This window comes from Ambystoma mexicanum, chromosome 8, assembly GCF_040938575.1.
Source record: "Ambystoma mexicanum isolate Mex_15411 chromosome 8, UKY_AmexF1_1, whole genome shotgun sequence".
NCBI lineage: Eukaryota > Metazoa > Chordata > Amphibia > Caudata > Ambystomatidae > Ambystoma > Ambystoma mexicanum.
The window spans coordinates 49,585,526-49,610,979 of NC_090929.1; positions in this window are offsets into that span (position 1 = coordinate 49,585,526).

Below are 25,454 nucleotides of genomic sequence, written 5' to 3' on the forward strand. Positions count from 1 at the left end.
CTGCCCTTTGGATAGTCTCACCTTGGCCTCCCGCCTGTCTCTTTGCCTCTCTCTGTCCTTTGACTAGTCTCACACTGGCCTTTGCCTTGTCTCATTGCCTCTCTCTGTCCTTTGGCTAGTCTCACCCTGGCCTTTGACTTGTCTTATTGCCTCTCTCTGTCCTTTGGCTTGTCTCACCCTGGCATCCGACCTGTCTCATTGCCTCTCTCTGCCCTTTGGATAGTCTCACCTTGGCCTCCGGCCTGTCTCTTTGCCTCTCTCTGTCCTTTGGCTAGTCCCACCCTGGCCTCCGGCCTGTCTCACTGCCTCTCTCTGTCCTTCGGCTAGTCTCAGCATGGCCTATGGCCTGTCTCATTGCCTCTCTCTGTCCTGTGGCTTGTCTCACCATGGCCTCTGGCATGTCTCATTGCTTCTCTCTGTCCTCTGGCTAGTCTCACCCTGGTCTTTGGCCTGTTGCATGCACTCTCTCTGTCCCCTGGCTAGTCTCACCATGACCTCTGGCCTGCCTTATTGCCTCTCTCTGTCCTGTGGCTAGTCAACCCTGGCCTCCGGCCTGTCTCATTGCCTATCTCTGTCCTCTGGCTCGTCTCACCATGGCCTCTGGCATATCTCACTGCCTCTCTCTGTCCTCTGGCTACTTTGACCATGGCCTCTGACCTGTCTCATTGCCTCTCTCTATCCTTTGGCTAGTCTCACCCTGGCCTTAGGCTCATCTCATTGCCTTTCTCTGTCCTTTGGCTAGTCTCACCCTGCCCTTTGCCTGTCTCATTGCCTCTCGCTGTCCTTTGGCTAGTCTCACACTGGCCTTTGCCTTGTCTCATTGCCTCTCTCTGTCCTTTGGCTAGTCTCACCCTGGCTTTTGACTTGTCTCATTGCCTCTCTCTGTCCTTTGGCTTGTCTCACCCTGGCATCCGGCCTGTCTCATTGCCTCTCTCTGTCCTTTGGCTTGTTTTACCCTGGCCTCTGACCTGTCTCATTGCTTCTCTCTGTCCTGTGGATATTTCCACCATGGCCTCTGGCCTGTCTCATTGCCTCTCTGTCCTTTGGCTAGTCTCACCTGCCCTTTGGCCTGTCTCATTGCCTCTCTCTGTCCTTGGTCTAGTCTCACCATGGCCTCTGGCCTGTCTCATTGCCTCTCTCTGTCCTGTGGCTAGTCCCCCCAGGCCTTTGGCTTGTCTCATTGCCTCTCTCTGTCCTGTGGCTAGTCCCCCCCAGGCCTTTGGCATGTCTCATTGCCTCTCTCTGTCCTTTGGCGCGTCTTACCCTGGCCTCCGGCCTGTCTCATTGCCTCTCTCTGTCCTGTGACTAGTCCCACCATGGCCTCTGGCCTGTCTCATTGCCTCTCTCTGTCCTCTGGCTAGTCCTCCCACAGGCCAAAGGCCTCTCTCTGTCCATAGGTTAGTCTCACCCTGGCCTTTGGTCTGTCTCATTGCCTCTCTATGTCCTTTGGCTTGTCTCACCCTGGCCTCAGACCTGTCTCATTGACTCTCTCTGTCCTTTAGCTAGTCTCACCCTGGCATTTGGCTTGTCTCATTGCCTCTCTCTATACTGTGGCTAGTCCCCCCAGGCATTTGGCTTGTCTCATTGCCTCTCTCTTTCCTGTGGCTAGTCCCCCTATGCCTTTGGCATGTCTCATTTCCTCTCTCTGTCCTCTGGCTCGTCTCACCATGGCCTCTGGCCTGTCTCATTGCCACTCTCTGTACTTTGGCTGATCTCACCCTGGCCTCCGGCCTGTCTCATTGCCTTTCTCTGTCCTTTGGCTACTCTCACCCTGGCCTCCTGCCTGTCTCATTGCATCTCTCTGTTCTTTGGCTAGTCTCGCATTGGCCTCTGAACTGTCTCATTGCCTCTCTCTGTCCTCTGGCTCGTCTTACCCTGGCCTTTGGCTTGTCTCATTGCCTCTCTCTGTCCTTTGGCTCATCTCATCCTGGCCTTTGGCCTGTCTCATTGCCTCTCTCTGTCCTTTGGCTCGACTCACACTGGCCTTTTGCCTGTCTCATTGCCGCTTTTTCCTTTGGATAGTCTCACCATGGCCTCTGGCCTGTCTCATTGCCTCTGTCCTCCGGCTCGTCATACCCTGGCCTCTGGCCTGTCTCATTGTCTCTCTCTGTACTTTGGCTAGTCTCACCCTGGCCTTTGCATGTCTCATTGCCTCTCTCTGTCCTTTGGCTAGTCTCACCGTGGCCTTTGACTTGTCTCATTGCCTCTCTCTGTCCTTTGGCTAGTCTCACCCTGGCCTTTGACTTGTCTCATTGCCTCTCGCTGTCCTTTGGCTAGTCTCACCCTCGGCCTTTGGCTTGTTTCATTGCCTCACTCTGTCCTTTGGCTAGTCTCACCCTGGCCTCCACCCTGTCTCATTGCCTCTCTCTGTCCTGTGGATAGTCCCGCCATGGCCTCTGGCCTGTTTCATTGCCTCTCTGTCCTTTGGCTAGTTTGACCCTGTGTCGAACGGGAAATTATATCGTGCCTCCTATACTGTATGAATATATGTATATTGGCCTACGCCAAGCTGCTTATAAGCCACTTGCGAGGAAATCCGCGTTGCAAGGTCTTGACTTTAGATCAGTGTAAGACGCCATTTTAGATCTATCCGCCATTTTAGATTCTCCCTCTAAAGTCACCCTGTGTTCTAAAATGGTGGACAATGTCACTTCGAATGGAACATGGCCGTCTTGACCCCTATGTGTAAACTAATGTATAACTTGCCTGCAGGCTACATGTTGGGATCATGAACTGAGACCTTGTCCTTCGCTGACCTGTGTTTAGACGATTACTTGAGCCAACAAAGCTAATCCATGAGCATATTAAACACAATGTATTCAAATACTGAAATGTGAACGCTTGCTTGACTACATTGTATAAAACTGTTTAGAAGGCTTAACATGAAATCCTAAGATATACTGTTGCCAGTAAGGCTTGTTAGTGAATACATTAAAGGTAAACCCTAAGTCCACAAATGTACGAACTCGGCACGAACCCTAGATCCGTAATGCATTAACTAATATTAACTGGGAAAAGGGTTGGACATCATGTGTTCGGAGGTATATAAAGTGCGACTATTCTAATGTACAGTTGCACTCACTGAGCATATCGAACCACGCTGGAGATCGCTGTGTTGTACTGAGGGCGGATAGCTCTCTGTTGAATTGTCCTTTGAAACTGTTCAGTATAAAATAAAGATCTTTGTATGTTCCTTTGTAACCCGTGTTCGGTGTATTTCCTTTTGGGGTACTCGGCCTCGATATCTTCCTTTTGTTTTCACAGTTGGCGCCCAAATATGGACCCTCAAGATTGATTCCGTATTATCGAAGGTTGACACACGCTATCGGACCCGGGATCGGATGGTGTAAACGGGGCCCCCCTTTTTTGTGAAAGAGAAGTGACACCTCAACAGCACTGCACGACCCGATCCCTGGACGATTAGCTTGTGGTCCGAGACAGCATCTTGACGAGGGTCCACTTATCGAGGCGGGCAGATTTGCCGAAATCAACAAACACGAGGTAAGATTAGTTAGAAAAGACTCTGATCGGACCTCCTTAGGATCAATCAGGTGAGTCGTGACCCGATTCTTAAGTATCCTGATAATTTGTTTTGGTACATTGTATCTGCAAATACAATTATTGACCAGGTAACACCAATATTTGGGCATGCCTGGGAAATTGTCTACCTGCTTCAGGGGGTTATTCCGCAGTAATAGGCAATCTTTGGGATTTAGCCGTCCGGCAGCGCAGGAGGGGTCGCCGGCTTGTACTATGTACTGTAAGCATGGCATTGGTAGTATAGTGTTTTATGATATTTGGCACAGACAAACCAGACATGTTTCTGAACTTCAGTGGCCAATCAATGGTAGTTTTGAAATCCCTTCCATTGAATATTTAGAATCCATTTTATTAAAGAAAAAGGCTAGACCTGCAGCATTCGATGTTTTAAAGAGTTGGATGAAAGAAGCTTTGTCACAGCTTAAGAGTAGAGAAAAACATGCACGCCGTCATAAGACGAACGCCGAAAAAGCATTGTTATATGACCAAGATAAACAGTCTGAATCGACTAGGAATATGGGTAGGGCTTTCTCACTTGGCATTCAGAAAATCTATACTTCTAAAGACTTTGGTGTTTCTGATGAATTTATTGACAAATTGTTAAATGAACGAAGGTCTGGTGCCTCTGCGCCACCTCCTTAAATTCCTCTTCCTGTCGCTTTGCCTCTTCCTGCTGTTATTCCTGCTCTTCCTGCTGTTGTTCCTGTTGTTCCTGCTCCTCCTAATGTTCCTCTTCCTCCAGTCGTTCCTCCACCAGTTCCTCCACCTTGTCCTATTGCACCAGTAATAGTACCTCCATTGAACTTACCTGCTCTCCCTCTTCCAAGTGGTCCTGCACCGCTTGTAGTCAATCAGGGTGCGGGGTCAAGGGTTGTCACTTGCAATACTGTACCTTCCGAAAAGAAACATGATTTGATTGCATGGACTAAGCATTGTATGGAGAGAGATGATCGAGCGAATGATTTTGCCACACTTTCTAATATGGATAATTTTCCTAAGAAAAATGTTTTTATTGAAGGATTAGGGATTCATTTATGTGTAATCTGGGGCAAATTAAATAATGCAGATCTCCCACAAGGGTTGAGGGATCTGAACACTTTAGCGTTTTCAAGAGACACTGTGGAGAAAGTACATGAGCATGTCGAGAGGATATTTGAGTATAGAAAGGAGTTGGAAAGGTTACAGAATGAGGATGACGATGAGGATAGTATGTATGTACAAAAACGGTTCCTTCCTTGTCGTAAATCGATATCCGAGAAAGCATGAATTTGTACGAAAGATGCGATTAGATGGATTTCAGACATATCGATAACTCCAGTTGAAGTATATGATACATATAGTTAGTATACGCTAGAAATGCAGAGGAAAGTGATACGGTAATAGTAGAGTACCTGCAGGATGAATGTGAAAAAAGAAAGATTTGTTGTCCCACAGAGTTATTAAGTATTTATAGGAGAGCTTTTTCACTTGACACTTCTTCGGCTGCTTCAGCACTCGATTTGGCTCTGTTGCTTAGTAAGCGTTCGGAGTTGCCTACTTCTCAGTTGCCTATGAGAGAGGTTCCTCTGACATATTTCTCGAAAGTTGTGGCTAATGCTGTAATGGGTGCAGCTGCTGTATATATTTCTGCACATTATGTGTCACAGTTTGTTCACATCCCGTTCTCAAGACAGGAAGTGAACACCATTAGACAATCTATTCCTGACATTAGGAAAAAATCCGACAGGATTCTATAAAGAAATGGAGTCTGTGTTGCAATCCTCAGTATTCACCTTGGGTGATATTGATCTGTTATTTCCTGTACTCCTGCCCGTAGATTTGTGGAAACAAGTTAGGACTGTAGACGACGTACCAGGGTTGGGAGATACATGGCCTAACATAATTAGACTCGATGGAGAAAGGTCAGCTGGTGAGAGACCGCCTCAGGTGATACAAACGTTACCTGATAGAATCATTGCGAAATTGAAAACCATAATTCCCAAAAAGAGAATTATTTGGGACAAGCTTACGGCCTTTGTCCAAGGGAAGTCTGAGGGTGCTACTGAGTTCTTTAATCGGTTCGAACAGGTATTCTCGGATTTCAGTGAGACTTAGGCATAGAGTCTGGGAAAAGATTATTTGTAGACAAATTTGTGCGTGGATTGTTGCCGACATCCAGTCGCAAATTATGTCTTCTGAGAGCGCTTGGCAGGCGAAGTCTCAATCAGAAGTACTGCACATGGCTCAGTACTATGAGAATCGTGTCAATAATGAAAAGGAAAGAGTCGAAAAGAGAATAGGTGATTTCAAGACTAAAGTATTATTACAGCAAATTGTTAGAGGCCCTAGAGGGGGTAGTTCGCAGATTAGAGGTCAGTACGTTCCACAAGGAAATATACCCTTGGGTCCTGTAAACATTAACCAGTGTGCCTATTGTAGGCAAGAAGGTCATTGGCGTGCACAATGCCTGGTCCTTCGACAAAGGTCAAATAATGCATTTGGAAATATGGGTAGACGATCCAGAGGTCGCCCGGTTGGAGGGGCCCCTGGTAGAGGTCCGTTTGCACAGAATCCACAGCAACCTTTTTCGCAGGATAATCAGGCACCAAGTGTGGATAGTAGAAACATTTTTGATCATCCTTCTGCTGCTTACCTCTCTGAAGAACTTCCTTTTGACGATATTCTGTTTCACTAGGATTGCCCGAAGCAGGGTTTGGAACCAACGCCTATTCCCGTTAATCAGAAAGGTCCCTACGTTGAAATGTTAGTGGGAAATAGGAAACATCTATTCTTGATAAATACAGGGGCACAGAAGTGTTCCAGTGATCATTCTCAGGTTCCAAACATTCCACTGTCAGGGCAAACCAATGTTTCTGTAGGGATTTCTGGCACACCAGTCGTTTGTCCAGTTTCTTCGCCGATACCTATTTCTTTGGGTCCCTTTATGGACCATTGTCCATTCCTTTTGACGTCGAATTGTGGAGGGAATTTGCTGGGGTTGAATCTGTTGAAAGAATTAAATGCGGTAATTCATTGTTCTTCTGACGGAGTGCGTTTGACGATTTCACCACATCAACTTTCTGTCTCTCAATTCTTGATTAGACCTTTGCCGCCAGAATTTAGTGATGTACCAGAGAGTTTATGGGCAATTGACGACAATGATGTCAGTGTTTTACAGATCAAGCCTGTTACAATAGTCTTGAAACATGGAGTAAAGCTGCCACGTATTCCACAATATAAGATTTCAGTTGAGGGTGAACAAGCTTTGAAATGCATTGTTTCAGATTTTGTGCATCTAGGGGTGATTGAGGAAATTACAGGTAGTCTGTGAAATAGTCCAATTTTGCCCTTGTACAAAAAAGGCGATAATGCAATTCCATTTTGTTTCATAATTGATCTATGTGCCATTAATAAGGTTGTCACTCCGCAATTTCAAATTGTGCCTGATGTGACGACAATATTAACTATGATTCTGGCTACAGCTACTTACTTTAGTGTTGTGGATCTGAATAATGCTTTCTTTAGTATTCCTATACACAAGGACAGTAGATATTTGTTCACGTTCACCTTAGGGGGACGCTCATTCACCTTTACCCGTGCACCGCAAGGTTACACGGAAAGTCCTAGCATCTACAGTAGGGCTTTGAAAGAACAGCTTGATACTCTTGAATTGCCTTCTACTTGTACATTGCTTCAGTATGTGGATGACTTGCTTTTAGCTGCAGACTCTGAGAGTGCTTGTAAGGAGGGCACTGTCTTGTTGCTTATACATCTGGCTAAACATGGTCACAAAGCTTCGCTTAAAAAGTTTCAATATTGTTGTCAGGAGGTCGCCTATTTGGGCTATCTCCTGTCAAAAGAGGGAAGAAGATTGACACCTGAACAAATAAAACACATTTCTGGCATGTCTGTCCCAAATACGCAGAAAGGAGTTAGAGCCTTGATAGGAATGGCTTCTTACTGTAGGTTATGGATCCCAAACTTCTCACTAGTGATCAAGCCGATGTTGGCTTTGACGAAGAAGGGTATTTCTCTGCCATTGCCGTGGAACACGGAACACCAGCAATCATTTGATCTGCTCAAGACTGCATTGTGCTCGGCACCGGTTTTGGGCACACCAAACTATGAAAAGGCCTTTGTGTTGTTTGTGCATGAATGTGATGGATGTGCTTTGGCTGTATTAACGCAGGAACATGGAGGGAAGACTAGGCCATGCGGTTACTTTTCTTCCGCCCTTGATCCTGTGGCATGCGCTTTGCCAAGATGTTTGCGAGCTGTCGCGGCTGCTGCTGTGTCTGTAAAACAGAGTGACGGAATGGTCCTAGGCCATGATCTAACCCTGATGGTGCCACACTCTGTGGATGTTCTATTAAACAAAACTCAAACGCAACACCTCACTTCCGCACGGTTGACGAGATATGAATTGATCTTGTTTGCTCCCCACATACAAATCAGGAGGTGTTGTGTTCTTAATCCGGCTGAACTATTTTACCTTTTCCGCAAGGTACTGCTTGCAGTGACGAAGAGTCACATGATTGTCTGTACACTACCGAACAAGAAACAAAGAGTAGAATCGATCTAAAGGACACTCCTTTGAATAATCCACAAGGGGAGCTGTTTTGCGATGGCTCCTGCTTCAAAATTTCGGATGGTACATCCACAGCTGCTTATGCAATCACCACATTAAGCACAGTCATGGAAACCAAGAGAATCACACATAATTCTGTGTAGGCTGCAGAGATTATAGCATTGACCTGAGCTTGTGAACTTTCCGAAGGGCTTACAGTAAACATATATACTGATAGTCAGTATGCCTTTGGGGTGGTTCACAACTTTGGTAGACTTTGGTCAGAAAGAGGGTTCTTAACCTCACATGGTACAAAGATTCAGCATGGCTCCCTAATAGTACAACTGCTCTCAGCGCTTGCGCTCCCTAGTCAGTTAGCTGTCGTGAAATGTGCAGCACAACGAAAGATTATAGATGATATAGGAAAAGGGAATGCTTTCGCTGATCAGATAGCTAAACAGACTGCCACCAATCTTTCCACAGAGATGTACATTTCAAGGGAGACCCTAAATGCCTATGTCATGGATGAGGGTGTCGGCTCCGTAAAAGACATCAAGCCGATGCCACACTAGAAGAATCTAAGAGATGGGCAGAAGGCTTGGGGAAACTTGATGATCATGGGTGTTGGGTGGATGTGGTTGAAGGGAAATGGCTACTTCCTGATGCATATGTAATGATGATGGTCGTCATGGTTCATGGCCCTACACATGTATGTGCCCAGAAGGTTACAAAAATGTTGGCAAAAGTTTGGGCGAATGACAAAATCTCTAAAATAGCTCAGCGCTATGTCCAAGACTGCATGATCGGCTTACAGCATAATGTGGGAAAGGGAACATCAACTCCAAGGGGAAGTTTTGGTCCACCTTCTGTCCCCTTTGAGGTTATCCACTTTGATTTTATCGAAATGGAACGATTTAATAATGTGAAATATGTGTTAGTTGTCATCTGTGCTTTTAGCAAATGGGTTGAGGCTTTCCCTGTCAAAGACGATACAGCCATGACTACTGCAAAAACCATGTTAAAAGAATATTTTCTCAGGTTCGGGCTACCAAGAGTCATCTGGTCGGACAATGGTCCACATTTTGTCGCTGCTGTAATCCTGCAGATATGTGCAGCATTGCAGATCGGCAAACGGTTCCATTTGGCCAGACATGCTCAAAGTGCCGGACTAGTAGAAAGACACAACGGTATCATCAAGAACAAGCTCGCTAAGACGTGTGCCGGCACCAAACTAAAATGGCTGGACGCCTTACCGATCGTGTTACTAGCCATGCGTACAACCCCTCAAACTAAGACTGGGCTCTCTCCATTTGAGGTGGTCATTGGGAGACCTGGGAATATCTGGAACCTCCCGAAATGTCGATCTTTAAAGAATGTTAAAAATGTACTTCTTTAAGATTACTGTAGCCAGTTGACTAAAAACCTGTATTTGATTTATCACCAGGTGCGAGAGGCTTTACCTGTACGATACGAGGGCCCAGGGTGTTAACCAAGGCCTTTGAGCGTTCTTCTTGCCTTGCACCTCGGTGGCGGGGCCCGTTCCAGGTCCTGCTGGTCACACAGACTGCGGTGTGTGTCACAGGCAGGAAGCATTGGATCCACGCAATGCATGTCAAGAGACTTCCTCACCCAGTGCCATACGATACAGAATAAAAAGAACCCCTCGCCAATGCTGCAACCAACTATCCCGAAGCAGTAAATAGCGTTGAGGGTCCATCAGAGATTCTCTCTGAGCCCGTGAGGCCTGGGGAACCAGCCATCTTGTCTCCACACTCTCCAAAAGGTTTGCTTCCGGAAACTGTTGTTCCGGATGTTGCATTTTCACTTGCTCGTGATACGTCGCTTCCGACGGGAAGTGACGACACATTGTTCTCGGATCAATCAGTACCGGGGGCAACAAGGTACAATTTGCGTCCAAGAAAATAGACTTACGGCACGGTTCGACTGTGCATTCAAAGAAAAAAGGAAACTCATCAAGGGCTTGCTTTTTGCCCAAATAATTGTTTGAAAAAGGGGATTCTGTTGGCTAGGGTTGTGGAAGGACTAAGAAGTCGCTCGCCCGGGGGGTCGCCAGCAAATAACATTGGGGTTTTTCGTTTGAAGACTGCAATGCCTGCAACCGCTACCGCTCGTACAGGACTGATAAATGATCGTGTGACCAGCAGTGAGAATGGACTAATTGTTTGGGCCCCGAAAACGTACTGCTGTCTTTTTATTATGTCAATTGGTTTTATAATAGTAACTGTGCTAAGTTTCTGGTACCTGGAAAAAGTGCATCCATTCGAAACCTTGTTACCGACTGAAAATGTACCCACTGTCCCTACTCCTTTTGTGCATTTGCATACTCTGACTCCTAGAGACTCCCAGCATAGACAAAGATATTCCAACAATACCTTGCTACTTATCATGAATGCTACACATGCCATTTTTAATAAATCCAACTCCTGGGTCTGCTCGCATTTACTGCAACATGGGGATAAGCGGGTAGGCTGGTATATTCATCCTTTACCTTTGACAACTGCTTGTTATACTTCTCTTAGAGCACTATTCTTTGGCCGTTGGAATGATAGCATCTTGGAGAACTTTGATGTTACTAATTTAAATAATTTCGAGAAACGTGTTCTTACGCCTTTGGGATGCTCGCTTTTCGCAAATAGTAGCAAGCTCAATGTTGCTTCTATTAGGCCTTCTAATAGACTGTCTCGTCCTTTTCAATCTTTGATTTCTTTTAAGATGGCTCCTATAGGCAATAAGGATGCCATGCCTCCATCGTACACTGTTAACCATAGCCCCGATTCAGTTTCTTTCTACGTACAGAGGAATGGTACTCAGTCAATGGGAGATTTTAAAGGTTGTGCCAACGTTGCGAATTTGACTGGGGAAGACAGACCTTTGTATGTAGGCGAACTTGTCTACTTTGTTTGCGGTAATGTAGCATTTCCATGGTTGCCCAGAGATAGGCACGGAACCTGTTATTTAGGGATTCTGTTAACCGGGGTATTCATGGTTTGCAATTTATTTCTTTACATTTTTTTTTTTAAACATTTTTATTAGTCAATTCAACCAAACAATACAAACCAAACAGGCAGTGCATATATCAACCGTTTCATTATACATTATTCACTTCTAGCCACTGCTCCCCTTATCCCACCCCCCTCACGAGTCTATTACTTTACACTTTCTGTTTCTGCATCCTGTGGTACAGAAGTCTCTGCTTCTGTGGGTTCTGCCGGGTCCTGTATTGACCCAAACATCTCAGCTATCAGTAATTTCCAAGCCATCAGGGACTCAGTCTCTTCCTCCGCCCCTGCATTACTTGTTTCTTGCCACACCATGGTTTCTGCCTCTGCCCATTTCTGCAGATCTCTCCACCACACTTCCACTCTTGGTTTGTGGCAGGTCTTCCACCCCATGGCAATTCTCCTTTTTGCCAGTACATAAGCCAAATCTTTCAGTTTACTCACATGCTTGAGCTTTTGTGATCTTGGGAACCCTCCCAGCAAACAGGCCCACACTGTGTCCACTACAATCTTGACCCCCTTTTTTTCCAGTTTCCCTTTTACTTCGTCCCAGAAGCGTTCAATGACCGGGCATGACCAGAACATGTGCACCATGCCCGCGCTTTCCTCATCACACTTTGGGCATGCCTGCCGTCCTACATTCTCAAACCTCGATATTCTCTGGGGTGTCATAAACGCCCTGTGCGTAATGTACAGTTTTATCTGTTTCAATCTCGCATTTCCAGATAATTTCTTATGATATCCTTGCGCCCGTTCCCACATCCCGTGCTCCATCTGGGCCCCTACTTCCGTTTCCCAATCTAGTCTCAACTGTGTGACCTCCTTCCCTACTTTGGACATCAACATCTCATAAATTATAGTTATCTCATGGCCCCCTTCAGCTATGTCGTATATCATATCTATGGTGGCGTCTAGTTCTTCCTCCAGCACTGTTTCTGGCCATATTCTCTTAATTTTCTGCACCATTCTGTGTTATGTGATATACTGGCCCGCATGCAACACAGTCTCTTCTCGCAGCCCCTCATAGGTAATGATAGAACCCTCCCGCCAAATATCACCCATTGTTGCCAATCATACCGGTTCCCAGTGGTTTCTGATTATCCTTCTGACCTGTGCATCACCCCCCGTTAATGCAGCCAGAGGTACCTGCGGAGAGCACGGGAACGGGGTCTCCATCATCTGGCATGCCCTTCTCCACATCTTCCACCCCAGTAACATCATCTTAGGGCGCCCTATCATTTCTGCCTTAGGTACCCACATCATCTCTTTCAAATAAAATGGTGCACAATCACGCCCAAACAGCCTGGATTCAGAGGTCTCTTCATCCGAGAGCCATTTGGCAACATATTGCAACTGGCTTGCCACATAATACACCTCATAATTGGGCAATTTTATCCCCCCTTTGTCGTAGAAATTCTGTAGCTTCCATTGCGCCACTCTGTTTCGCGTTCCATGCCATAGGAAATCCCTGCACATACTGTTCAATTTGGTGAAGAACTTCTTAGGTATCAGGTATGGTATATTCTCAAAGTAGTGTAAGAGCCAAGGCAGGACCACCATCTTGAGCATTGCTCCCCGCCCCATCATTGCCAAGGGCAGCTTTACCCAGAACTGCATGCATTTTTGAATTTTTTTGATAGCCACCTCTGTGTTGCACCTATGCTCCTCTTCCACTGTGTGATATATGTCTATCCCTAAATACCGAAATGTGCTGACCGCCCATGGTACCTGTAATACGGGCAACCGCTCCACCGGAATCCCTTTATAACCACCTAATGGGAACATGCTGGACTTCTGGGGGTTCACCGCTATACCGAACAACTCGGCATATCACTCCATCACTTCTCGGATGTATTGGAGATTTTCTTCCGGGTGCCGCAAGTACAGCAGCATGTCATCTGCATATAGGGAGATCAGATGTCGCTCCCCTTTCACCTCAATGCCTATGATGTCATATTGATGTCTCAGGTATATGGCTAGAGGTTCCAGGGCCAGTATGTAGAGCATTGGTGACCATGGACATCCCTGCCTGGTGCCCCTGCTAAACTGCCACCTTCCTGATATCACTGAACCTGTCTTAACTCTAGCCAGTGGTTCGCTATACAGTATTTTTGCCCACCGTACCTATCCAGGCCCCAACCCATAGCACTCCAGGGCCGCGAGCAGCCATGGCCATTTAACTGAATCAAAGGCCTTTATTGCGTCCAAGGACACAATTGCCATTTCATCTTCATTTTCGCTGCCTCTATCAATGATTCGTTGGAGTCGTCTATGGTTATTGGTGATGTTCCTGTTTGGGACATAACCCGTTTGATCAGGGTGTATCAGTCTACCAATAACCCTCTTCAGTCCATTCGCTAAGACAGCAGTCAATATCTTGCTGTCTTGATTCAGCATCGACAAGGGTCTATAGGAGCTGCAGCTGTGCCCAGGCTTATTAGGTTTGGGAAGCGGTATTATTATTGCTTCTCTCAGCGACTCTGGTAAGCTTCCCATCTCGATCACTTCGTTTAACATTTCTAACAGTGGGAGAAGGACCTCTTCCATGTATACTTTATAAAACTCACTCGGGAGTCCATCTGCCCCCGGGGTTTTGCCAGTAGGAAACTGCCTCATCACCTCCCCTAATTCTTCCAGGGTAATTGGTGCATCTAGCTCCTCTTTCTCTACCTCACTTATCTTTGGCAATCCTATGTCCTCCAGCGTTTCTCTTATCGTAGCGAGACTACCCTTACCATCGTCTCCATATAATACGGTATAATAGTCTGTAAATTCTTGATTGACTCCCTCTTGGGTGTCTGCTGCGCTACTGTCTTCCCTCACTATGGTCCTAATTGTGACTCTGGGGGTCTCGCTCTTATATAACCACGCCAGGAGTCTCCCAGGTTTATCACCTCCTGCGTGCTGTCTCTCTACATATTTTTTATAGTTGAGGTTACACGATCTATCCCAATATTACGTGTATTTTTGCTGTAACATGAGTATCAGTTCTAACTGCTCATCTGTACCATCTTCACCTCTTAAAGCCTCTTCCAGCTTCTCCTCCGTCTCCTGTAGATCGGCTAGAACACCACCTTGTAGGCCTTTAGATTTTGCTATAGCTACTCCCCTTATCACAACTTTGAAGACCTCCCACAGTGTTCCCACCAAATCCACACTGCCAGTATTCATCTCAAAATAATTTACAATCCCCTCCCTCAAGTCCTCCCTAAAAAAGGGGTCTTTCAGTGCTTCCGCCCGCAGGCACCATGTCGGAATCCTCGCTTTTGGGGGGCAGTATTGCTATCCAAGAATCAGGGGCGAGTGGTCCGAAAGGACCCTAGCTTTATATTCTATTTGTGTTATCTCCGCTATTACTTCAGGTGTAGTAAAGACATAGTCCAACCTCATGAATAATTGCTGTGGGGCAGAATAATGTGAACATTGCCTCTCTCGGGGGTGTCTCGATCTCCACACATCCTCTAGGCCAAAGTCACTCAGCAATGTCTGTAGCGCTTTGGCGGCAGGGGCAGGTCTATCCAACCTCCCATCAGATCTATCTACCCTTGGGTTCAGTACGCAGTTAAAGTCACCTCCCCAGATCACTGCGCTCCCCACAAACCTGCTCAATTTAGGACACAGTGTTCTGATGTATGCCGCTGTGTTCTGGTTCGGGGCGTACGTATTTACTATGCTTATCTCCCTATTTTCCACCCGTCCCCTCAATATAACCATCCTCCCATCTGCCTCAGCTACCACTTGCAATCGCTGGAATGGGACATGTGGCGCCACCCAAATAAGCACACCCCTGGCATAAGCAGAGTATGATGAGCCCACCAACACCCCCCTCCACCTCCCAGCAAACATATCCATTTTCTCCCACGTCAGGTGAGTTTCTTGCAGAAATGCAATATCTATTTTTTGTCTACGCAGGTACAACATAACTTTATTTCTCTTTAAATAACTATTTGAGCCCTCTTACGTTCCATGTAACTATTTTAAGGTCCACCATGGCCTATTCGTTTTCCATTCCTCCCCCCACAGGTGCAGTCTAACTTTAAGTTCCATTCCCGTCTATGTAGGCTCGTTCCCCTGTATGAACTCCCCACAACCAAAAACACCCCAATCTCCCCATTCCCCTCCTTCCTCCTGCCGTCCCATGCCCAACAACCCCCCCTTTAACTGTTGCCCAGCTCCATCCCTGGATCTCAGGCACCCCTGCATCTAGCTCTTTCTGGCTCTCGCCTGTACTCGAAGCTCTGCGGGGTGAGGTCGCCCTAGTGGCTAACCTACTGCAACTACAACTAATGTTCAGGGGGTAGGGTGCCTTCGCCCTGCCGCTCCTGCTTGCATCAGTTCAACCACACATTGCTACACAATTTGCATATGTATACGCGCTACTATATTCAAGTTCTTTGAGTTTATTACAGTCACTGGCATCCTAGAGCAATATCAACCTGAATTAGTTGCTCCCCTTAGCCTTAATCCTTATCATGGGTGCTGCTGGGGTGCTCGCTCTGCGCCACATCAATATACATACAATATCCCAGTCACTTATCGTGTTCCTCTTGAGACTGCTCCGCATCTCATTCCGGGCAGCCCTGCAGGTCCAGCCACGTCGTTGCTTCCTCCGGAGTCTCAAAAAAGTATGATTTACTCTTGTGCAGCACCTTCAATTTCGCGGGGTACAGGAGCATATATTTTATACCAGCCATGCGCAGCCTCCTTTTAATCGCCACATAGCTGTACCGTTGTCTCTGGACCAGCATTGTGTAGTCAGGATACGCCGTAAGGGTGCTTGAAGCCCTTTCAATCGTCCCACCTTTACGGAAGTATTCCAATATCTTCTCACAATCTTTATAGTTCAGTATTTTCGGGATTATCACCCGGGGAGGAGCCCCAGGCTTCGGCTTCCTGATAAGAGCTCTGTGCGCACGCTCCACTGCGAATCCTTGCGAGAGTTTTTCGGCCCCTATTTCTTGTATAAGTAGGTTCTCAACGTAGTCCTTCGGGTCTTGTCCTTCCTCCCCTTCCGGCAACCCGACCATGCGGATGTTATTCCTTCTTGCTCTCCCTTCCGCTTCCTCGGCCCAGTTCTCTAGGTTACCTACCTGTTGCTTCAGCACATGAACCACCTTGGCGTTGTTGGTGCTAGTGTCCGTGTTGATTTGCACTGCACTCTCCAGGCTGCTCGTTCTCTCCGCCAGCGCCCTAACATCTTGCCTTAGCAGGGTGACTTCTATGCCCACTGCGTCTATTTTAGCCTCCAGTGAAGTGCGCAGGTCCGACATCGCTGTCCCCCATGAGTCTCTCAGCTCTGTTATGGCCGCTAGTATTTGATGATTGTCAGTGCCTACGGTGCTCTCCAGTGGTGCTGTAAAGCCTTTGGGTGCTATGGCCGCAGGAGACTGTTGTGTTTTGGCGAATTCCTCCATTGTGGATTGTTTGTTCTTATTCTTGTTTACGGCCCCTCGACCTGTCATCTTGTGGCCTCAGTTGTGCGCCCGAGGTTGCTTGGTCTCAGGTGTGTTGGTCCTGCCTCTCAGAGTTGATATGTCACCAGTGCATCTCTTCGGGTCTGAGGCTATTATTCCAAAGGGGCCCCAGCGTAGACTTGTGTTTGCTGGGCTAGTCCTAGAGTGGGTTGTGTCCTCCCACGTTTCAGAGTGTCTTATTGTTTCTTAGAGGCTACGCTTTCCATTTTTATGATCACCCATTTACCAGACTCTTTGCATGTTGCACTCCGCTGTCTGCATCCACAGCAGTCCCTTTCAGATTCACCCCAGTGGCAACCAGTGGCTTAAGCTACAATCCGCTGGATCCTAGAGTTCACCATCCCCCATAGCGTGGGTTTATCAGCGGTGTCCGTGTTCCACCCAGCAGGCACCTATTCAATATGCTCCCCTGTCCTTCTGTTGTTCAATGCGCTGTCTCACATGCGCAGTGCAGCTCAGGGGTCCCACGTTGCCTCTTTTAGTATGTGCTTCTCACCTTGCCTCACCTTGCCTCAAACCAGCACCTCCACTTGTGCCTTCGTACCCAGGGGAGACTCCAGGGTGCCCTTTTGCTATAAGTTAAACACGTCAGAAGGCCAGGGCTCACACCGTGCCTGGCCTTTCCTGTTATCAACATGCAGCAAATGTATGCTGCGCACCTCGATCCATTGTTTTTATTGCCTTTTGTTCCTAAGGGCTGCGGTGTCTTTCCCTGAGACCGGCAGCAGCGTGGGTTTCGCCCCCCCCAGCTCGCCAGGTTCAGTTGCACCACAGTTCTGAATCCGCGCTGGCTCCTCACGCAGCGCGGATCCTCCGCTACCTTGCAACAATGAAGCCCTTCGCCCGGCTCCCGCCCGTCAGCTGTGCGCTTCTCAGCTGGGGCACCCTGCTTAGATAGCGCTGGGTCTGCCAGCCTCCTGCAGGGTGCCAGTCAGTTCGGTCACCGCTTCACCGTCACTGCCTGGACCGCTTTGCCTCCCAGCTGCCGGCCACCAGCAGCCTCACTTCGCAAGCGTCCTGCCCACTGTGTCGAGCGTCGCGCTCACACTGTTATGATATATTTTGTAGCGGGGGCTCGGTGCAGGGAGCAGCCGCCTCCACACACTTCCGTCTGTCCTGCCAGCCTCCGCAGCACACCGCTTATGTTCGAATGAGAGCTTCTTCTCTGCCGTGCCGAAATCCTTTGTCAGCCGCCATTTTAGAATCCAATAACACTGCATAGCCACCGCACGAAAAGCTCATTATTTCTTTATTGGGCATTTCCATTGCTACAATATTTCAGGTCAGTGCAGAGTCCTCATTCCGACGTCCTTGCCGTCATTTGTGGATGCCGTAGGTCGTTTTTCTGTGTGCAAACAACGGATCAATGTCGGATCTTCAGGAGCAGCTCCTCAGACACGACCTATTACATGGCCAGTCAGCCACACCCCTTACCCGGGGTACTCATAGCCAGTACTGTAGGGATTTCAAAGGCTCGTCCACGACAGGATGAGAATAGTGACACTCCAGCACAGGTTCTGGGGACATAGCGAAATCCCTTGTGCCATTTTGGGGGCAAATAGCAAACTCTGAAGACATCAGGAGACTAGCGAGAGTACTGGAGAGAACCATCAACTGGACCACGGACATACTCTATAATATGACATTAGAACAGAAAGCAATAAGACTAGTAGCACTTCAGAACCAGATGGCATTAGATGTCATTCTGGCTGAACGTGGTGCAGTGTGTAAATTAGTGGGGTCCGCTTTCTGTGTTTTCGTGCCAGATTCCTCCCCAACTATCTTCAAGGCAATACAGAACCTGCACGTTCTAAGTTCAGAAGTGCATGTTCCCGAGGGAAACTGGGATCTTAGCGCTTGGTTCTGGGACATCTTGTGATCTTGGGGTTGGAAGGCGCTTTCGGTCTTGCTGATCATTTTGGGAATTCTGTTGTTTCTTTGTTGTTGTATACAGTGTTTACCTAGTATATGTTCGATGCTAGGGGGATGTTGCGCACAAGCGATAGGTACAATAGGACACAAGGTATACGCCCCAGATAATAGTTCGAAACAGTATGTGCTGGAAGAGATTTTGATAGACGATCTAATGGCAATAGATATTTCTGACAGTGATTCAGGGAGTATGGATGTTGAGACGTGGAGTTGTTCGTAAAGTGACCGGAAGTAGTTATCATTTGGTATAGGCCAAAAGGAGGGTTTATCGAACAGGAAATTATATCATGCCTCCTATACTGTATGAATATATGTATATTGGCCTACGCCAAGCTGCTTATAAGCCACTTGCGAGGAAATCTGCGTTGCAAGGTCTTGACCTTAGATCAGTGTAAGACGCCATTTTAGATCTATCCGCCATTTTATATTCTCCCTCTAAAGGCACCCTGTGTTCTAAAATGGTGGACAATGTCACTTTGAATGCAACATGGCCGTCTTGACCTCTGTGTGTAAACTAATGTATAACTTGCCTGCAGGCTACATGTTGGGGTCATGAACTGAGACCTTGTCCTTCGCTGACCTGTGTGTAGAGGATTACTTGAGCCAATAAAGCTAATCAATGAGCATATGTTAAACACAATGTATTCAAATACTGAAATGTGAACGCTTGCTTGACTACATTGTATAAAACTGTTTAGAAGGCTTAACATGAAATCCTAAGATATACTGTTGCCAGTAAGGCTTTTTAGTGAATACATTAAAGGTAAACCCTAAGTGCACAGATGTACGAACTTGGCATGAACCCTAGATCCGTAATGCATTAACTAATATTAACTTGGAAAAGGGTTGGACATCATGTTTTCGAAGGTATATAAAGTGCGACTATTCTAATGTACAGTCGCACTCACTGAGCATACCGAACCACGCTGGAGTTCGCTGTGTTGTACTGAGGGCCGATAGCTATCTGTTGCCTTGTCCTTTGAAACTGTTCAGTATAAAGTAAAGATCTTTGTATGTTCCTTTGTAACCCTTGTTCGGTGTATTTCCTTTTGGTGTACTCAGCCTCGATATCTTCCTTTTGTTTTCACACCTGCCATTTGGCCTGTCTCATTGCCTCTCTCTGTCCTTGGGCTAGTCTCACCATGGCCTCTGGCCTGTCTCATTGCCGCTCTCTGTCCTGTGGCTAGTCCCCTCAGGCCTTTGGCTTGTCTCATTGCCTCTCTCTGTCCTTTCTCTAGTCTCACTCTGGGATCTGGCCTGTCTCTTTGCCTCCCTCTGTCCTCTTCCTCGTTTTACCCTGGCCTCTGGTCTGTCTCTTTGCCTCTCTCTGTCCTGTGGCTAGTCCCCCCAGGCCTTTGGTGTGTCTCATTGCCTCTTTGTCCTTTGGCTAGTCTCACCCTGCCATTTGGCCTGTCTCATTGCCACTCTCTGTCCTTTGGCTAGACTCGCCATGGCCTCTGGCCTGTCTCATTGCCTCTCTCTGTCCTGTGGCTAGTCCCCCCAGGCCTTTGGTGTGTCTCATTGCCTCTCTCTGTCCTTAGGTTAGTCTCACCCTGGCTTTTGGCCTGTCTCATTGCCTCTCTCTGCCCTTTGGATCGTATCACCCTGGCCTCTGACCTGTCTCATTGACACTCTCTGTCCTTTGGCTAGTCTCACCCTGGCATTTGGCTTGTCTCATTGCCTCTCTCTGTACTGTGGCTAGTCCCCCCAGGCATTTGGCTTGTCTCATTTACTCTCTCTGTCCTCTGGCTCGTCTCACCATCATCCCGGCCTGTCTCATTGCCTCTCTCTGCCCTGTGGCTAGTTCCCCCAGGCCTTTGGCATGTCTCATTTCCTCTCTCTGTCATCTGGATTGTCTTACCATGGCCTCCAGCCTGTCTCATTGCCTCACTATGTCCTCTGGCCCGTCTCACCATGGCCTCTGGCTTGTCTCATTGCCTCTCTCTGTACTTTGGCTAGTGTCACCCTTGCCTCCGGCCTGTCTCATTGCCTCTCTCTGTCCTTTGGCTAGTCTCACCCTGGCCTCCAGTGTGTCTCATTGCCTCTCTCTGTCCTTTAGCAAGCCTCGCCATTGCCTCTGACCTTTCTCATTGCCTCTCTCTGTCCTCTGGCTCGTTTTACCCTGGCCTTTGGCATTTCTCATTGCCTCTCTCTGTCCTTTGGATCATCTCACCCTGGCCTTTGGCCTGTCTCATTGCCTCTCTCTGTCCTTTGGCTCATCTCACACTGGCCTTTTGCCTGTCTCATTGCCTCTTTGTCCTTTGGCTAGTCTCACCATGGTCTCTGGCCGTGTCTCATTGCCTCCCTCTGTCCTGTGGCTAGTCCCCTCCAGGCCTTTGGCGTGTCTCATTGCCTCTCTCTGTCCTTTGGCTAGTCTCACCCTGGCCTCCGGCATGTCTCATTGCCTCTTTCTGTCCTTTGACTAGCATTGAAATGGACTCTGACCGGTCTCATTGCCTCTCTCTGTCCTCTGACTCGTCTTACCCTGGTCTTTGGCGTTTCTCATTGCCTCTCTCTGTCCTTTGGCTCATCTCACCCTAGCCTTTGGCCTGTATCATTGCCTCTCTCTGTCTTTTGGCTTGTCTCACACTGGCCTTTTGCCTGTCTCATTCCATCTTTGCCCTTTGGCTAGTCTCACCATGGTCTCTGGCCGTGTCTCATTGCCTCTGTCTGTCATGTGGCAAGTCTCCTCCAGGCCTTTGGCGTGTCTCATTGCCTCTCTCTGTCCTTTGGCTAGTCTCACTCTGGCCTCTGGCCTGTCTCATTGCCTCTCTCTGTCCTTTGCCTAGTCTCACCATGGCCTCTGGCCTGTCTCATTGCCTCACTCTGTCCGTTGGCTAGTCTCACCATGGCCTCTGGCCTGTGTTATTGCCTCTCTCTGTCCTCTGGATCGTTTTACCCTGGTCTCTGGCCTGTCTCATTGCCTCTCTCTGTCATTTCGCTAGTCTCACCCTGCCCCTTGGCTTGTCTCATAGCGTCTCTCTGTCCTGTGGCTAGTCTCACCCTGGCCTCTGGCCTGTCATATAGCCTCTCTCTGTCTTGTGGATAGTCTCACCATTACCTCTGGCCTGTTTCCTTGCCTCTCTCTGTCCTTTGGCTAGTCTCACCCTGGCCTCCGGCCTGTATCATTGCCTCTCTCTGTCCTTTGGCTAGTCTCACTCTGATCTTTGGTCTGGTTTATTCCATGCCTCTGTTCTCTGGTTCGTCTCACCCTGGTATCTGGCTTGTCTCATTGCCTCTCTCTGTCCTTTGGCTAGTTTCACCCTGGCTGCCTTTGGCCTGTATCATTGCCTCTCTTTGTCCTTTGGCTAGTCTCACCCTGGCCTTTGGCCTGTCTCAATGCCTCTCTTTGTCCTTTGGCTAGTCTCACCCTGGCCTTTGGCCTGTCTCAATGCCTCTCTCTGTCATTTGGCTAGTCTCACCCTGGCCTCTGGCCTGTCTCATTTATCTATTTATTTATTTTTTCACATTTGTGGAGCATGCAGCAGCCTGTGGGCATCATGGCGCTTGTTACATGATACATGATTCTTATTTACAGAGTACATTTGCCTCTCTCTGTCCTTTGGCTAGTCCACCCCCAGGCCTTTGCTTTGTCACATTGCCTCTCTCTGTCCTTTGGCTAGTCTCACCCTGTCCTCTGGTCTGTCTCATTGCCTCTCTCTTTCCTGTGGCTAGTTCCCCCAGGCCTCTGGCCTGTCTCATTGCTTCTCTCTGTCCTTTGGCTGGTCTCATCCTGGCCTTTGGCTTGTCTCATTGCCTCTCTCTGTCCTTTGGCTAGACTCACCCTGGCCTTTGGCTTGTATCATTGCCTCTCTCTGTCCTTTGTTTAGTCTCACCATGGCCTCTGGCCTGTCTCATTGCCTCTCTCTATCCTCTGGCTCGTCTCACCCTGACCTCGGGCCTGTCTCATTGCCTCTCTTTGTCCTCTTGCTCATCTCAGCCTGTCCTTTGGCCTGTCTCATTGCCTCACTCTATCCTCTGGCTCGTTTCACCCTGGCCTTTGGCATGTCCCATTGCCGCTTTCTGTCCTTTGGCTCATCTCACCCGGCCTTTTGCCTGTCTCATTGCCTCTCTCTGTCCTTTGGGTAATCTCACCATGGCCTCCGGCTTGTCTCATTGCCTCTCTCTCTCCTTTGGCTAGTCTCAACATGGCCTTCGGCATGTCTCATTGCCTCTCTCTGTCCTCTGGCTCATCTCGCCCTGCCTCTGGCCTGTCTCATTGCCTCTCTCTGTCCGGTGGCTAGTCCCCCCCCAGGACTTTGGCGTGTCTCATTGCCTCTCTAACCTTTGGCTAGTCTCACCCTGGCCTCTGGCATGTCTCATTGCCTCTCGCTGTCCTCTGGCTCGTCTCACCATGGCTTCTGACATGTCTCATTGCCTCTCTCTGTCCTTTGGCTAGTCTCACCATGGCCTTTGGCCTGTCTCATTGTCTCTCTCTGTCCTGTTGCTATTTCCCCCAGGCCGTTGCCCTGTCTCATTGCCTCTCTCTGTCATTTGGCTAGTCTCACCCTCCCCTTTGGCCTGTCTCATTGCCTCTCTCTGTCCTTTGGCCAGTCTCACCATGGCCTCTGGCCTGTCTCTTTGCCTCTCTCTGTCCTTTGGCTTGTCTCACCATGGCCTTTGGCCTGTCTCATTGCCTCTCTCTGTCCTTTGGCTAGACTCACCCTGGCCTCTAGCCTGCCTCATAGCCTCTCTCTGTCCTTTGGCTAGTCTCACCCTGGCCTTTTGCCTGTCTCATTGCCTCTCTCTGTCCTTTGGCTAGTCTCACCATGGCCTTTGGCCTGTCTCATTGCCTCTCTCTGTCCTTTGGCTAGACTCACCCTGGCGTCTAGCCTGCCTCATAGCCTCTCTCTGTCCTTTGGCTAGTCTCACCCTGGCCTTGTGCCTGTCTCATTGCCTCTCTCTGTCCTTTGGCTGGTCTCACCATGGCTTTTGGCCTGTCTCATTGCCTCTCTCTGTCCTTTGGCTAGACTCACCCTGGCCTCTAGCCTGCCCCATACCCTCTCTCTGTCCTTTGGTTAGTCTCACCCTGGCCTTTTGCCTGTCTCATTGCCTCTCTCTGTCCTTTGGCTAGTCTCACCATGGCCTCTGGCCTGTCTCATTCTGTCTCTGTGTCCTTTGGCTCATCTCACTCTGGCCTTTTGCCTGTCTCATTGCCTCTCTGTCCTGTGGCTATTCTTGCTCTGGCCTCGGGCCTCTCATTGCCTCTCACTGCCCTGTGGCTAGTCACCTCCAGGCTGTTTGCCTGTCTCATAACCTCTCTGTCCTTTGGCTAGTCTCATCCTGCCCTCTGGCTGGTCTCATTGCATCTCTCTGTCCTTTGGCTCATCTCACCGTGGCCTCTGGCCTATCTAATTGCCTCTCTCTGTCTTTTGGTCAGTCTCACTCTGGCCTTTGGTCTGGTTCCAGCCCTCTGTCCTCTGGCTAGTCTCACCCTGGCCTTTTGCCTGTCTCATTGCCTCTCTGTCCTTTGGCCAGTCTCGCCCTGGCCTTTTACCTGTCTCATTGCCTCTCTTTTGTCCTTTGGCCAGTCTCACCCTGGCCTCTGGCCTGTCTCATTGCCTCCCTCTGTCCTCTGACTAGTCTCACCCTGGCCTTTGCCTGTCTCATTGCCTCTCTGTCCTTTGGCTAGTCTCGCCCTGGCCTTTGGCCTGTCTCATTGCCTCTCTCTGTCCTTTAGCTAGTCTCACCCTTGCTTCTTATCTGTCTCATTGCCTCTCTGTCCTTTGACTAGGCTCACCCTGGCCTTTTACCTGTCTCATTGCCTCTCTGTCCTTTGGCTAGTCTCACCCTGCCCTTTGGCCTGTCTCATTGCCTCTCTCTGTCCTTTGGCTAGTCTCACCCTGGCCTTTTACCTGTCTCATTGCCTCTCTTCTGTCCTTTGGCCAGTCTCACCCTGGTCTCTGGCCTGTCTCATTGCCTCCCTCTGTCCTCTGACTAGTCTCACCCTGGCCTTTGCCTGTCTCATTGCCTCTCTGTCCTTTGGCTAGTCTCGCCCTGGCCTTTGGCCTGTCTCATTGCCTCTCTCTGTCCTTAAGCTAGTCTCACCCTTGCTTTTTACCTATCTCATTGCCTCTCTGTCCTTTGGCTAAGCTCACCCTGGCCTTTTGCCTGACTCATTGCCTCTCTCTGCCCTGTGGCTAGTGCCCTCCAGGTCTTTGGCGTGTCTCATTGCCTCTCTCTGTCCTTTGACTAGTCTCACCCTGGCCTTTTACCTGTCTCATTGCCTCTCTGTCCTTTGGCTAGTCTCAGCCTAGCCTTTTGCCTGTCTCACTGCCTCTCTGTGCTTTGGCTCGTCTCACCCTGGCCTTTGGTCTGTCTCGTTGCCTCCCTCTGCCCTGTGGCTAGTCCCCTCCAGGCCTCTGGCCTGTCTCATTGCCTCTCTCTGCCCTGTGGCTAGTCCCCTCCAGGCATCTGGCCTTTCTCATTGCCTCTCTCTGTCCTGTGGCTGGTCCCCTTCAGGCCTCTAGCCTGCCTCATTTCCTCTCTGTCCTGTGTTTTATCCCCCCCCAGGCTTTTGACGTGTCTCGCCCTGGCCTCTCTGTCCTCTGGCGCGTCTTACCCGGGACTCTTTCCTTTGGGTAGTCTCACCCTGCCCTTTGCCTGTCTGATTGCCTCTCACTGTCCTTTGGCTAGTCTCAAATTGGCTTTTGGCTTGTCTCATTGCCTCTCTCTGTCGTGTGCCTAGTCCACCCAGGCCTTTGGCATGTCTCATTTCCTCTCTCTGTCATCTGGCTCGTCTCACCCTCACCTCCAGCCTGTCCCATTGCCTCTCTCTGTCCTGTGGCTAGTTCCCCAAGGCCTTTGGCATGTCTCATTTCTTCTCTCTGTCCTAGGGTCTTCTCGCCATGGCCTCCAGCCTGTCTCATTGCCTCTCTCTGTCCTCTGGCTCGTCTCACCATGGCCTCTGGCCTGTCTCATTGCCTCTCTTTGTACTTTGGC